The sequence below is a fragment of the Schistocerca cancellata genome, chromosome 12 (genome assembly GCF_023864275.1).
Source record: "Schistocerca cancellata isolate TAMUIC-IGC-003103 chromosome 12, iqSchCanc2.1, whole genome shotgun sequence".
NCBI classification, from domain to species: domain Eukaryota; kingdom Metazoa; phylum Arthropoda; class Insecta; order Orthoptera; family Acrididae; genus Schistocerca; species Schistocerca cancellata.
The window spans coordinates 81,070,153-81,083,123 of NC_064637.1; positions in this window are offsets into that span (position 1 = coordinate 81,070,153).

Genomic DNA, 12,971 nt, shown 5'->3' on the forward strand with positions numbered 1-12,971 from the left:
GTTGCATCGGCTGCTTCGTTGTCTAAGTGAATGTAGATGCTACGATCCTTGTAGCACCTACGCAAATTATAATACCAAGGCCACCCTCTACAGAGAGAGTGCAATCTTTAGTCCAGACTGTACGGCCCCAGCACCTTCGTCTGTTATAACGAGTGTGTCAGAACTCTCCGTCACATTGAAAAAAAATATATTCTTTGCACTGTGTAACTAAGCACTCAGGTATCGATAGTAACAATATGAGGGCGAAACATGGGTACGTGAATCTAAGTATAGTCGTGACACGTCTTCTGTGTACGAGGTGCATTCAAGTTCTAAGGCCTCCGATTTTTTTTTCTAATTAACTACTCACCCGAAATCGATGAAACTGGCGTTACTTCTCGACGTAATCGCCCTGCTGACGCCATGATTCCATGGCAGCGGCGAAGGCTTCTTTAGGAGTCTGTTTTGACCACTGGAAAATCGCTGAGGCAATAGCAGCACGGCTGGTGAATGTGCGGCCAGGGAGAGTGTCTTTCATTGTTGTAAAAAGCCAAAAGTCACTAGGAACCAGGTCAGATGGGTAGGGAGCATGAGGAATCACTTCAAAGTTGTTACCACGAAGAAACTGTTGCGTAACGTTAGCTCGATGTGCGGGTGCGTTGTCTTGGTGAAACAGCACATGCGCAGCCCTACCCGGACGTTTTTGTTGCAGTGCAGGAAGGAATTTGTTCTTCAAAACATTTTCGTAGGATGCACCTGTTACCGTAGTGCCCTTTCGAACGCAATGGGTAAGGATTACGCCCTCGCTGTCCCAGAACATGGACACCATCATTTTTTCAGCACTGGCGGTTACCCGAATTATTTTTGGTGGCGGTGAATCTGTGTGCCTCCATTGAGCTGACTGGCGCTTTGTTTCTGGATTGAAAAATGGCATCCACGTCTCATCCATTGTCACAACCGACGAAAAGGAAGTCCCATTCATGCTGTCGTTGCGCGTCAACATTGCTTGGCAACATGCCACGCGGGCAGCCATGTGGTCGTCCGTCAGCATTCGTGGCACCCACCTGAATGACACTTTTCGCATTTTCAGGTCGTCATGCAGGATTGTGTGCACAGAACCCACAGAAATGCCAACTGTGGAGGCGATCTGTTCAACAGTCATTCGGCGATCCCCCAAAACAATTTTCTCCACTTTCTCGATCATGTCGTCAGACCGGCTTGTGCGAGCCCGAAGTTGTTTCGGTTTGTTGTCACACGATGTTCTGCCTTCATTAAACTGTCGCACCCACGAACGCACTTTCGACACATTCATAACTCCATCACCACATGTCTCCTTCAACTGTCGATGAATTTCAATTGGTTTCACACCACGCAAATTGAGAAAACGAATGATTGCACGCTGTTCAAGTAAGGAAAACGTCGCAATTTTAAATATTTAAAACAGTTCTCATTCTCGCCGCTGGCGGTAAAATTCCATCCGCCGTACGGTGCTGCCAACTCTGGGACGTATTGACAATGAACGCGGCCTCATTTTAAAACAATGCGCATGTTTCTATCTCTTTCCAGTCCGGAGAAAAAAAATCGGAGGCCTTACAACTTGAATGCACCTCGTATATGTTTCATAATTAAGAATTTTAGCTCATTTTGTCCTATTTGTAAATGTCCCGTTCAGATTCTTAAAGAAGCGACAAATCTCTATTAGGGACATTACGTATGTAGATTGTGGACTGTTGGGAATGTAGTTCTCACGGGTAGCGTGCAAGGGCTAATGGCTCTAGGCACTATGGCACATAACATCGGAGATAATCAGTCCCCTAGACTTAGAACTACTTAAACCTAAGGACATCACACACATCCATTCCTGAGGCAGGATTCGAACCTGCGACCGTAGCAGCCGCGTGGTTCCGGACTGAAGCGCCTAGAACCGCTCGGCCACCACGACCGGCAGCGTGCAAGGGATAAGCCCTTGCAGTCGCGCTATTCGTCTGTGTCCTCGGTGGCTCAGATGGATAGAGCGTCTGCCATGTAAGCAGGAGATCCCGTGTTCGAGTCCCGGTCGGGGACACACACTTTCAGCTGTCCCCATCGAGGTATATCAACAACACCTGTCAGCAGCTGAGGCTTTCAATTAATTATCATTTATCCTTTTTATTAAATTCATTCTCAGTAACAATAAGGTTTAGCCCCTGCTGCATGCTGCTGCTGCGAGTCGCAGTAAACCACTTGGAAAAAGGCAGTCATCCAAAGAGGTGAGTGCAAAACTTAGGGCCAAAACAGACACTGACACACCACAACATGTCATGTACTCTAATCCATAAATTCCGTTTCACAAACCAGACTCTGTTATCAGTTGTAAATCCATGTTCAAAAACGCAGTCAGATAGCTTACGCATTCATTGTCAGAGGTTCATTTGTTCCTGTAGTTTTTCATATACAAATACGCACTCACAAAGGTTATCCAAATGTTAGTTTTAAGTTTTTCATGTAACGATCTGTTGAGGGCTTAAACGGCAGTGAAACTGGCATTCATATAACACGCAGTCAGTGTTATGTACGTTAGATCCAGATTACTGATTGCTCAGGTTGCTTATTGAGTCCAGTTTCACCGACGAACATAGGCTATATTTGTTGTAGCTACGTTCCACGTTTACGACCCGCATCTAGAGCGGACTTTGTCACCTGAACCGTATCGTGTTTCCTTCTTCAACTGCTGCAAGTGTTACATTGAAAGGTATCGTTAGTAACTTACATACATGTTCCGTAGGTCATCTGAACGGCTCTTTTATCGAAATGATGAACGAGTCAGTTTACAGGAGATTATATACATATATAAAATAGTGTTAACATTAATGAGCACATTTTGTTCAGTCCCACTCATCCAAATTCACTTAAAAAGAAGCTTCTTTTTCGAGGCCAATCAGTTTTTAAAGAGAAATTCGTGCACTGAATAGTAGCAGTTGTGCAGGAGAAATTATTGTAGGTTAGATATAAAATTTGCATTGCCACGTGTCAGAAATTTAAAGTTATGCAGTAAATGATCAAATTTTGTTGTTGCTAAATATCTAAATATTTCTGAGCAACTGGCAGCTTTAACAATGGATAATAAAGATCATGTTTTCCCTCTAATATTGCGGTTATGGAGCTCGCTGTTCTTCTCGAAATGTGATGGATTATTTATGACTAATTTCATTAGAGAATATACGCTGAAGAGCCAAAGAACTTGGAACACATGCCTACTATCGTGTAGGGCCACCGCGAGCACGCAGACGTGTAGCAACATGACGTGGTGTGGACACGACCAATGTCTGAAGTAGTGCTGGAGGGAACTGACACCATGAATCCTGCAGGGATGTACATAAATACGTAAGATTACGAGGGGGTGGAGGTCTCTTCTGAACAGCACGTCGCAAGGTATCCCAGATATGGACAATAATGTTCATTTCTGGGGAGTTTGGTATCCAGCGGAAGTGTTAAAACTCAGAAGAGTGTTCCTGGAGCAATTCAATAGCAATTCTGTACATATGGGGCGTCGCATTGTTCTGCTGGAATTGCGTAAGTCCGTCGGAATGCACAATGGACATCAATGGTTGCAAGTGATCTGACAGGATGCTTACGTACGTGTCACTTATCGGAATCGTATCTCGAAGTCTCATGGATCGCATATAACTCCAACTGCACAAGCCCTGCACCATTACAGACCCTCCTGGAGTTTCAACAGTCTCCTGCTGACATGCAGGGTCCATGGATTCATGAGGTTGTCTCCATACCCGTACACGTCCATCTGCTCGATACAATTTGTAGCGAGACACGTCCGACCAGCCAACATGTTTCCAGTCATCAGCATTCCAACGTCGGTGTCTGACGGGCCCAGGCGAGGCGTTAAGCCTTGTGTCGTGCAGTCATCAAGGATACACGAATGGGCCATCGGCTCCGATGGTTCGCACGCTGACACTTTTTGATGGCCTGGCATTGAAATCTACAGCAATTTGCGGAAGGGTTGCACTTCTGTCACGCCGAACGATTCTCTGCAGTCTTCGTTGCTCCCGTTCTTGCAGGGTCTTTTTCCGGCAGCAGCAGTGTCGGAGATTTGATGTTTTACCGGATTCCTGATATTCACTGTACACTCGTGAAATGGTCATACAGGAAAATCCCTACTTTATCGCTACCTCTCAGATGCTGTGTCCCATCGCTCGTGCGCCGACTATAACACCACTTAAATCTTGATAACATGCCGTTGTAGCAGCAGTAATCGATGTAACAACTGCGCCAGACAAATTTGTCTTATATAGTCGTTGCCGTATTCTGCCTGTTTACATATCTCTGTATTCGAATACGCGTGCCTGTGTCAGTTTCTTTGACGCTTTAGCGAATGTATTTTGATGGCGCAATTAAGTTGCTTACCTCATTCAAGAGGTACCTACATGACGTCCGCGGGTGAACACGACACATTATTCGTAATGCTTGCTTTTATGCAATCAGAACTGCGTAAATGGTGAGTTATCCCAGAAAATTATTCCATAAGACGTTATTGAGTGGATGCATACAAAATGAGTCAGGAGGTTAATACGTTTGTTTTCAAGATTATGGAGTCAGATGGCATTTCCGCAATAGTCCCTATATTTACCACATCGCTTATATTTGTGTGGGTTTCTGGATATCCCGATAATTTTAACCTGTATGCCGCTGAAGCTGCCTCTATGGTAATTCATACATATAATCTGCTTCTCCCCAGCTGTTGCGGTTGTGAACCATTTACATTACTCTGATTGTTTACGAATCACGCTTTTGCCGGCAAATGAGAGAACGGCAATTTTGGGTACCAGTTTGTATTAATTAAGGAAAGCTACACAGAGGTTTATGCCATGGGCACCTGGATGCTTCCGTAACGTGACCTCCTCCTCATGTGTCAATACCGCGGCCGACGGCGCGGAAGACCCGCTCATGAGGAAGGTGAGGGCTGCCCTTCAGGTTCTCCGCCGGCGGCACTCGACCCACAACCGCCGACTGCCGGCTCAGTCAGAGTCACGGTCCGGTGGAGAGAGCGGGGCACATGCCGCCGCGTCGACGTCGGCGTCATTAGCGGCCGGAGAAGGCGCACCGCGGTCGCGGCCGTGTTTAAAGCGGAAGGCGCGTGCCGGCGATCGATGGCGAGAGTTACGCCCGCTGTCAGGCAGCGAACAGGTGGCCGCCGGGAGCCGACGGCCTGGTCTTCTGAGCCTCCACATACGTCTCAACATCCGTCAGCCAGACTGTACCGTGTTCATTTCTGTTACCTCGTCCGCAGAGTGTTTCACGGATTGAGGACTACGGTGTGGCCACCTAAAAATGTATGAAGTAGAATTGCAAACAATAAGAGACTACCACAGGGATTGATTCTGGGTCCATTTTGGTTTTCAGGTTTGGACTGTAAGGACCATCTTGAATACATAAAGTCTCTCTCTCTCTCTCTCTCTCTCTCTCTCTCTCTCTCTCTCTCTCTCTCTCTCTCTCTGTGTGTGTGTGTGTGTGTGTGTGTGTGTGTGTGTGTGTGTGTGAGGGAGGGAGACGGGGGGATTGGACGCACCCCTCCTCATAGGGAAAAATATTTGTTTTGATGTGCCCCACAAACTCCCAGAGTTTGTCGGTTTAAATACTTTTCACCCTGTATATCTGCTCCTGGGTACGCCTTACAATCGAGTATCTGATTTCGAAATCTCTGACCATGATGTAATCTAACTGAAATCTTCCCGTATCACCCGGCCTTTTCCAAGTGTACCTCCTCCTCTTATGATTCTTGAACAGAATATTCGCTATTAGTAGCTGAAACTTGTTACAGAACTCACTTAGTCTTTCTCATCTCTCATTCCTTGTCCCAAGACCATATTCTCCTGTAACCTTTTCTTCTGCTCCTGCCCCTACAACTGCATTCCAGTCCCCCATGACTGTTAGATTTTCATCCCCCTTTACATACTGTATCACTCTTCCAATATCCTCATACAGTTTCTCTATCCGTTCATCGTCAGCTTGCGACGTCGGCATGTATACCCGAACTATCGTTGTCGGTGTTGATTTGTTGTCGATTCTGATAAGAACAACCCTGTCACTGAACTGTTCACAGTAACATACTCACTGCCCTACCTTCCCATTCATAACGAATCCTACTCCCGTTATACCATTTTCTGCTGCTGCTGATATTATTCTATACTCCAGAAATCCTTCTTTTGTTTCCACTTGACTTCACTGACACCATCTATATCTAGATTAAGTCTTTGCATTTCCCTTTTCAGATGTTCTACTTTCCCTACCACGTTCAAGCTCCTGACATTCCACGCCCCGACTCGTAGAACGTTATCCTTTCGTTGATTATTCAATCTTTTTCTCATGGTAATCTCCCGCTTGGCAGTCCCCTCCCGGCGATCCGAATGGGGGTCTATTCCTGAATCTTTTGCCAATGCAGAGATCACCATGACACTTCTTAAATTACAGGCCCATGTCCTGTGGATACACGTTATGAGTCTTTAATGCAGTGGTTTCCATTGCTTTCTGCATCCTCATACCGTTGATCACTGCTGATTCTTCCGCCTTTAGGGGCAATTTCCCACCCATAGGACAAGAGAGTGCCCCGAACCTCTGTCCGCTCCTCCGCCCTATGAGTGAGGTTGACTTCTTATGCCGGAAGTCTTCGGCCGCCAATGCAGACTATTAATCAAAATTCAAGCAGCGGTGCGATTGTGAATCAAAGACGCTACCCGTAGAATACACTTCAAAGTGAAACAGATACATAGCACTCCTTTCGAAGACAAAGTTTTTTCAAATTTATTTGAGTTCAGCACAGTAGTCCAGTAGTGGCAGTAATACGTATATTTTCAACTGTAAGACGTAGAGATGGGGAGATATTAGTCTCAGAGTTGACCAATTGGTTTGGAGGCAATACATACAGTATTATTGCATGGATGTTGTTATTTCATTAACTTCATCAAGGTACTTTCTCATATTTCAGTTAACTGTTCAGACTCGCACTTGAACGACGTATGTTTCAAAATAACAGCAGAATTGCTAAGATTAATACGTCTAGATTCTCACTTGTCAGGTTCGTGATGCCACTAGTTGGACAACACCGATTCTAATCTAACGTATACGACGTTACGATTTTAATGTTCTCTATACACGACGACTTCACAGCGATCAATTGCAATTATGTAGCAAGAGCACATGGACTATCAGACCAATTATGTAAGTGTATTGAAGAGTTTCTAGATAACAGAACGCAGCATGTTATTCGCAATGGAGAGAAGTCTTCCGAAGTAAGAGTGATTTCAGGTGTGCCGCAGGGGAGTGTCGTAGGACTGATGCTATTCACAATATGTATAAATGACCTTGTGGATAGCTTCGGAAGTTCAATGAGGCTTTTAGTGGATGATGCTGTAGTATATCGAGAGGTTGTAACAATGGTAAATTGTACTGAAATGCTGGAGGATCTGCAACGAATTGACGCATGGTGCAGGGAATGGCAATTGAATCTCAATGTAGACAAGTGTAATGTGCTGCGAATACATAGAAAGGAAGATCCTTTATCGATTGGCGACTCCATATAGTGCTGTGTGCACAACGACCATATATGTTAAATTAAAACGCTGACCTTCCTTTTAATTTAAGATCCTTTATCATTTAGCTACAATATAGCAGGTCAGCAACAGGAAGCAGTTAATTCCATAAATTATCTGGGAGTAGGCATTAGGAGTGATTTAAAATGGAATGACCATATAAAATTAATCGTCGGTAAAAGCAGATGCCAGACTGAGATTCATTGGAAGAATCCTAAGCAAATGCAGTCCGAAAACAAAGGAAGTAGGTTACAGTACACTTGTTCGCCCACCAGATAGGGTTGATAGAAGAGATAGAGAAGATCCAACGGAGAGCAACGCGCTTCGTTACAGGATCATTTGGTAATCGCGAAAGCGTTACGGAGATGATAGATAAACTCCAGTGGAACACTCTGCAAGAGAGTCGCTCAGTAGCTCGGTACGGGCTTTTGTTGAAGTTTCGAGAACATACCTTCACCGAGGAGTCTAGCAGTATATTGCTCCCTCCCACGCACATCTCTCGAAGAGACCATGAGGAGGAATCAGAAAGATTAGAGCCCACACAGAGGCATACCGACAATCTTTCTTTCCACGAACAATACGAAACTGGAATAGAAGGGAGAAGCGATAGAGGTACTCAAGGTACCCTCCGCCACACACCGTCAGGTGGCTTGCGGAGTATGGATGTAGATGTAGATGTTACTTTTTGGACGTACCTGCATAACGAGGTTTAATTTTACATGATAAATTGACAGTATTGTTTCCTATTACAAAAGTGTTGTGGTTAGATGTTACTTATATTTCATGTTCCCACAATTAATGTCAGACTTATTTCATACTTGTTACATTTGAGAATAGTGACTGAGCTTCAACGAAATTAGTCATGTAAATTTTCTATAATTTACTGCGACTATGGCTTGAGCACTGTACTGAAGTCATATAAATGAAAAAAAAATTTAATCTCGCTCCTTAAGACAATCATGTCTAATTACATAGTCATAAAGTCTATGCAAACGACATCCTGAACGTACTATGAATCATTCAGATCCTCGACGACAGGGGTCTATCCTCTCCCTAGTGACAGGGCCACTCTGTGTGATGTGAACGTTCCTTCTCGCTGGAAAATCTCTCTCTCTCTCTCTCTCTCTCTCTCTCTCTCACTCTCACTCTCTCTTACTCTCTCACTCTCTCTCCCTGCTTCCCCTAAGATCTTCTTTGAGCTTCCAGGAACGATGAAAAGCGCAAGGTGTACGATACGGACTGCCCGGACAGCACCAAACACGTCTGTGCTGCCTTGCCCAAAATGCTGGCAACATTTTAGTACTAATGAAATTATTATGAAAACCAGACCTTTAGCAGCTTACAGGCGTTGATGAATATCAACGGGGACAGTTGAAAAATGTGTGCCCCTACGGGGATTCGAACCTGGTATCTTCTGCTTACATAGCACACACTGTATCTTTTTTTTTAACCTCATTTTGTTCTATATTGTTCGTTGAATTTGTTCGGGGCGGGCCTCCGACGACATCCGTTTAGGTTCTTCGTTGATCCATTCACTCAGACTTATTTTGTTACAGAGGGTAGTTAACCCCCTGACGGAACACGCTGAGCTACCTTGCCGGCTTCAGAAACCTACTATCTTCATATACACTCCTGGAAATGGAAAAAAGAACACATTGACACCGGTGTGTCAGACCCACCGTACTTGCTCCGGACACTGCGAGAGGGCTGTACAAGCAATGATCACACGCACAGCGGACACACCAGGAACCGCGGTGTTGGCCGCCGAATGGCGCTAGCTGCGCAGCATTTGTGCACCGCCGCCGTGTGTGTCAGCCAGTTTGCCGTGGCATACGGAGCTCCATCGCAGTCTTTAACACTGGTAGCATGCCGCGACAGCGTGGACGTGAACCGTATGTGCAGTTGACGGGCTTTGAGCGAGGGCGTATAGTGGGCATGCGGGAGGCCGGGTGGACGTACCGCCGAATTGCTCAACACGTGGGGCGTGAGGTCTCCACAGTACATCGATGTTGTCGCCAGTGGTCGGCGGAAGGTGCACGTGCCCGTCGACCTGGGACCGGACCGCAGCGACGCACGGATGCACGCCAAGACCGTAGGATCCTACGCAGTGCCGTAGGGGACCGCACCGCCACTTCCCAGCAAATTAGGGACACTGTTGCTCCTGGGGTATCGGCGAGGACCATTCGCAACCGTCTCCATGAAGCTGGGCTACGGTCCCGCACACCGTTAGGCCGTCTTCCGCTCACGCCCCAACATCGTGCAGCCGGCCTCCAGTGGTGTCGCGACGGGCGTGAATGGAGGGACGAATGGAGACGTGTCGTCTTCAGCGATGAGAGTCGCTTCTGCCTTGGTGCCAATGATGGTCGTATGCGTGTTTGGCGCCGTGCAGGTGAGCGCCACAATCAGGACTGCATACGACCGAGGCACACAGGGCCAACACCCGGCATCATGGTGTGGGGAGCGATCTCCTACACTGGCCGTACACCACTGGTGATCGTCGAGGGGACACTGAATAGTGCACGGTACATCCAAACCGTCATCAAACCCATCGTTCTACCATTCCCAGACCGGCAAAGGAACTTGCTGTTCCAACAGGACAATGCACGTCCGCATGTATCCCGTGCCACCCAACGTGCTCTAGAAGGTGTAAGTCAACCACCCTGGCCAGCAAGATCCCCGGATCTGTCCCCCATTGAGCATGTTTGGGACTGGATGAAGCGTCGTCTCACGCGGTCTGCACGTCCAGCACGAACGCTGGTCCAACTGAGGCGCCAGGTGGAAATGGCATGGCAAGCCGTTCCACAGGACTACATCCAGCATCTCTACGATCGTCTCCATGGGAGAATAGCAGCCTGCATTGCTGCGAAAGGTGGATATACACTGTACTAGTGCCGACATTGTGCATGCTCTGTTGCCTGTGTCTATGTGCCTGTGGTTCTGTCAGTGTGATCATGTGATGTATCTGACCCCAGGAATGTGTCAATAAAGTTTCCCCTTCCTGGGACAATGAATTCACGGGGTTCTTATTTCCATTTCCAGGAGTGTAGATAAGTCCTACCGGCCAATGTCTTGTTCAGTGCGGATGCACTCACATGGCTCAAACTCGTACGGGAATCGGTAGATAGACTGCCGTGAGTAATGAATACAGTGGGCAGGAGCAGTACAATTGTAGTGTGGGCACAGGAAGTTGGAAAGTGTGGTCTCACGGGGAGCGCGACAGAGGTCAGTCCCTGCAGTCGCACTATCGTCTGTGTCCTCAGTGGCTCACTCGGGTAGAGCGTCTGCCATGTAAGCAGGAGATCACGGGTTTGAGACCGCGTCGGGGCACACTTTTTCAACTGTTCCCGGTGATATTTACCAACGCCTGTAAGCAGCTGAAGGTCTGGTTTTCATTATAATTCGAGAGCTGCAAGATCACTAATGGTATCTGTACAGATACCAGGTTCATATCCATTTCACTACCGCTAGTCGGGACATTAAATGTCGTCCGTATACCAGCAGACACTATCACCATCAGTCTCTGGGCACTTTAGCCGTTTTGACAGCAAGAATCGCACTGCCCCGCGCACTTCAACTCTGCAATTCGTTTCCAGTTGCAGCGCCATTGTTGTCGCACACTGCTACGCACCTGTTATTCGTACCACAACACAACTGCGTCTGCAGGAAACCCGGAACGTGTGTGATCCCTTCTGACAAGGCACCACTCCAGCCGCGCTGTGGTCTTATGGTGGGACGAGTGTATCTTTCTCACTGAAGTCCCTGCACAGATTCAGCCTTCCTAGATTTCCGAAAGATCTCCGTCATTGTACCATATCGTTGGCTACTAACCAAGATACGACCGTAAAAGGTGTCTTCGCACATATGTGACTGGTTCGAGGAATATTTGACTAAAAGAAACCAGTAAGCTATCATCATCATCAGTTATCTGCTATATTAGCAGGTCCTTTGCCTCTCCATTTTCTGCGATCCATTGCTTCCTTCTTAAGGCTGCTGTATGTTGTACCGCCCATCATGTCATCCAGTATCTGGAATCTCTTCCTTCCTCGCTTCCTTTTCCCTTCTACATAACCTTCTAAAACTGTTTTTATCAGTCCGACATTGTTTCTTAATATATGCCCAATCCAATTTCTTTTTCTTCTCTTTATTACATCTAGTAACTGTCTTTTCTCTCCCACTATTGTCAGTACCTCTTCATTTTTTACTCTGTCCATCCAACTTATTCTTTCCATCTTCCGCCATGTCCAGATCTCAAAAGCCTCCAGCCTTTCTCTGTCTTTTTTCCTCATAGTCCATGTTTCAGCGCCATATAGAAGAACACTCCATACAAGACATTTTATGAGTCTCTTTCTGAGTTCTCTGTCCAGACCGCTGCAGAAGATTCTCCTTTTCTTATAAAACGCCTCTTTTGCCATTGCTATCCTTGTTTTAATTTCTGTGGTGCACTTCCAGTCGGTGTCTATCCTGCTTCCAAGATACTTAAAATTTTGCACCTGTTCTAGTGTTTCTCCATTCAGCACAATTTTTATTTCCTCATTTCCTCCTATTGCCAATACTTTTGTTTTATTTATGTTAATTTTCATTCCATATTTTTTTCCGTTAGTTGCAATGGTGTCCACCAAATCCTGTAATTCTTTTTCCCCTGTGGCTAGAAGGGCCATGTCATCAGCAAATCTCAAGCACCCTACTCTTCTTCCTCCAGTAAGCTATACTGGATGGCAAATGTTCCACAGAAACGAAAGTAACATCTGGTGTGCTCCAAAGAAGTGTATACTGACGTCTAATGTTTCCAATACACATAAACAACTTACAACGTTGGCTGTGGGGCACTATAAGACTGCTTGTTGTCGATTCTGTTCTGTACAGCAAAATTTAGTCGTCGTATGATCGCCAGGAAACGCAAAGGCCACGGGAAACATTTCCAATTCGCACAAAGAACAGAAGCTGTCTTTAAATGGGGATAAATGCACCTGTGGTCTGGGGACGCACGCACGGTAGCTCAGCATGTTTGCTCAGAGGGTCAGCTGCTCTCTGTAACAAAGAAAAACTGAGTGAACGAGTCAATGACGAACTTGAACGAGTGCCATGGGATGTCCGCTCCGAACAAAAGTACTGAACAAAATGAGATTTTAAAAAAGGGGGGATGGCGGGTAGCGTCTGTGATTTGTAATCATAATGTCGTCGGCCCCGGCTTCGAACCCAGCCACCGCTTAAATTTTGAATAATAATCAGCATGGGACGCCGAAGACTTCCGACTTAAGGAGTCACCCTCACTCTGCCAACGGCCTTGTCAAAGAGGGTGGAAGAGTGGTCAGAGGTTTAGGGCACCCTCTGGCCCTTGGGATGAGCTGCCCTTAAAGTCGAAAGAATCAGCAACGATCAACGGCATGAGGATGCAGAAGGCAATGGAAA